This window comes from Miscanthus floridulus, chromosome 7 (assembly GCF_019320115.1).
Source record: "Miscanthus floridulus cultivar M001 chromosome 7, ASM1932011v1, whole genome shotgun sequence".
Taxonomy (NCBI): domain Eukaryota; kingdom Viridiplantae; phylum Streptophyta; class Magnoliopsida; order Poales; family Poaceae; genus Miscanthus; species Miscanthus floridulus.
In genome coordinates this window covers 7,004,822-7,008,038 of record NC_089586.1, presented here as the reverse complement: position 1 = coordinate 7,008,038, position 3,217 = coordinate 7,004,822, and the positions used below count along the sequence as shown (strand labels likewise).

At 53.5% G+C, this 3,217-nt stretch overlaps 1 pseudogene; it reads right to left on the bottom strand.

Annotated features, from left to right (window-relative positions):
- Positions 1–202: 202 nt before the first annotated feature.
- On the bottom strand, positions 203–2,640 carry LOC136462435 (putative F-box protein At5g52610; annotated as a pseudogene).
- Positions 2,641–3,217: the final 577 nt, after the last annotated feature.

Genomic DNA, 3,217 nt, shown 5'->3' with positions numbered 1-3,217 from the left:
GAAGAGAAGCTCTTGGAAAACATATTGGATGCCAATTGCCTCTACTGATAGGTCCATATAGGAGCGGACAAGTAAACTGTGGGTGTCAGAGGGTTTGCTACTCTGAAATTGAACTACAAATCCAAATACAACTTCTGGCTGTGCACAGACAGGTATGTGGTATTTTGTATGAAAAGCTATATGGACATCCACACATACTGTATTTGCAAGATACACATGTTTGCATTATTCTCACATACGATTAAAGAAGAGTAGTCACAAAATAAATAGTGAAGAGGAAGATACAAGCACTACAATCCAAACAGAATTGTTCTCATGGCATCAAATGTAATCATAGCTACGAAGTATCACAATTCTCATCTCATGGCTAGCTAAAAAAGTTAATTATTAGGCAGAGCACTGATCCGAAGGAGGCTATCCGTATAGGGCACAAAGTTGAAGCTCCAGAGGTTCTTCCATTTCCGCGTTCGACGACCCTGGTACCTCATACGATCCATCTCACACACGATGCTCAGCTTAGAGGTTTTGCCAGATCATATTCGTAGAGAATGAAATCACTCCACAGCAGCATTCGGCTGCCGCCGGCAACAAGAGCCTTCACGTGGCAGAGATGCGGTAGCCTGAGAGGGATGGAGTAGCGCGGCTCCCACCGGCCATGATCATCGTCGTCCACTGGCATCATCCAGATGGTTACAGACACATCGCTGGTGCGGGCCATGAGGCACAGCTCCCCCTGGCCGTGCAGTGCATCCAACGTGAAGTCATCACGTGCGCGCAGTGACTCCGGCAGGTCGACGATATCGAATCTCTCATCCGCTAGGGTAAGGCAGGCGAAACCCCGCGGAATTGGCTGCCGGTACTGAGCCGTGTCAGCAAACCAGAAAATGAACCCTTTCAGTGTCACACCAGTCTGCCATCTCAGGAGGGGGCACGGCGGATCTTCCATCGTCTCTGTCCAGGCCTCGTCGTCGCCACTGCCCAAAGTGAACACCGGATCTTCCATCGTCTCCGTCCAGGCCTCGTCGTCGCCACCGTCCAAAGTGAACACCTCCATCCCCATTGGAATTTTCTTATAGAAATAGATTTCTGAAAAAGTGTCAACAGGTCGGTAGAAGGCCTGAAAGACCTTGTACTTGCCAGTGCGTGGATCCAAGCCAAGACCAACACAATGGCAGGTTCTTGGGGCGTGTCGCAGGTTGTTGCGGTGGCTCTTCGGCAGCGTGATTGCATCCCCGGTGGCCGGGTTGAAGAGGTAGAGCTCCTTTTCGGTGGGAGCGAGCACCAGGCTGTCACAGTGGGCAAAGAAGCCCACCCTGTTGGACTTGGCGCCCAAGTCCTTGGCATGCATGAACCTTGCTGTCTGCTGCTGGCCATGGCCATGGCCATTATTGGAGGAGTCAGAGGCACTTTGCTGCCACTGCCATTGGTAGCCATAGAAGCGGATTTGGTTGGAGAAGGTGGTCGGCCAGCCGCCCTCCTTCACATCCTCCCGTGGGATGACACGGTCCCGGGTTACCGGGGTGACGAGGAAGGACGGCTCCTGCTCCCATCTCGTGGCTGACCACCGTAGGTGTGCACTCACGAACAAGGGGTCATTGACGATGGCTCGCCACGCCTTGCACACGGCTCTGCACCGCAGGAGAGACTTGACAGGCAGCCGCACCAGGATCTCCACAACTATCTCGTCTGGCAGCTCAGGAATAGGTGCTTCTGGTGTGCTCGCCTTCCTCTTCCTTGTCTGTATGGCCATATCGTCCATGCAGCCAAAAAAAAAACATCAATAGCGAGGACCAACATAGTCACATAGGGGGTGTACACATGATACATATAGTCATAATAATGTTCTACTCGGAGTAGGATACAGTCTCATATTCGACTCGGAGCATTGAAAGCCTTTTTCCCTAACCAAAACGTATCACAGATTCAAAATCCTAGAAAAGAACCCTTTTTTATAAATATAATAATTGTTGTATATATAATTAATAAAGCAATAATATCTCTTTTTTATATATACTTATTTAATTTAAAAAAAAGAAAAAATCTGGATAGATGAACAGATCTGTGATACTCGGAATGAAATCGACTTACGTCACCAAAGGCGGAACCTTTCGCCACAGTGATGCAGCACTGGATGCATGCTTCAGCGTCAGATGTGGCAGAAATCCCGCGGCGATGTCGCCGACGAGAGCGCGCTCCGTCGAGTGGAACAAGCTCAGGCATCGGGGTGCCTGCCAGAGTTGGCCTCCGTCAGCAGGCGCAACAGATCCAGTGACCTGTAGCCCGTCCCAGCCGCTGGTCCGCCCACAGGTGGAGCGCCGCGGACGACGGAGGGGCGGCACGCCCTACTTTTCGGCCACCTCCTCCGGCCGCCTGGTCCACAGCTGGGCCGGGACGGGTTCGCCGGACCTGATCCGGCCGCGGGACGGCCAGTCGTTCCCTGGATCTAGCCAGTGTACCCCACCAGTCGCCACCGGCGCTTCCCGCCTAGATGAAGCGGCGCGCTCTAACAGCAGCCCGCCGGCTGCCGGACTCCACCATAGCAGAGGAAGAAGGGCGAGAGCGGGGAAGGGCAGTTGATGAGGAGAAATTTTGGGGGCAGGTGGCTTCCGGAGGGCGGAGGGCGGAGGGCGGAGGGGGAGAAATCGGCGAGCGAGTAGAGGGGCTTCAGCTCAACATCACGGCCCTTAAAACCTACCGCACATTCGGCCCACCACGAAAAACTTCGTGCTCTTTTGCAGAAAAACACTCGAAGACTTTGTAAATCAAGCCGCAGTTACCATTTAGCTCCTTAAATCTCCTCCCTGAAGCATAGTTCCCTTGGCCCACATGGCTTGCTCCTGACTAAAGATGGCAGCGGATCGGGTTCGGGGCGGATATCCGCGGGTTTTGGGTCCTCGGGTTTCGATTTTGGTGCCTATTTTTTGCCCACGGTTTTGCGGGTTCGGATACCCAAAATATCGTGGGTTTGGGGTGGATTCTAATTTTGACCCGTGGTGCTCAATCGGGGCCCCGAAAGATGCAACCCACTAAAAGCCCAGCTAGCAACCCTAACTATATAAGCCTAAAATAGTGAACCCTCACTCCCTCAGTCGGCCCTCGAGTCCTCGACTCGACCCTCCTTCTCGCGGTCCCCCCGCACCCAGGCGCCGCCTCGCCGGGCATCAGGTGACCGCGCCTAAGCCGCGCGAGAGGCGAGACCCTCACACTCCCTGTTCTG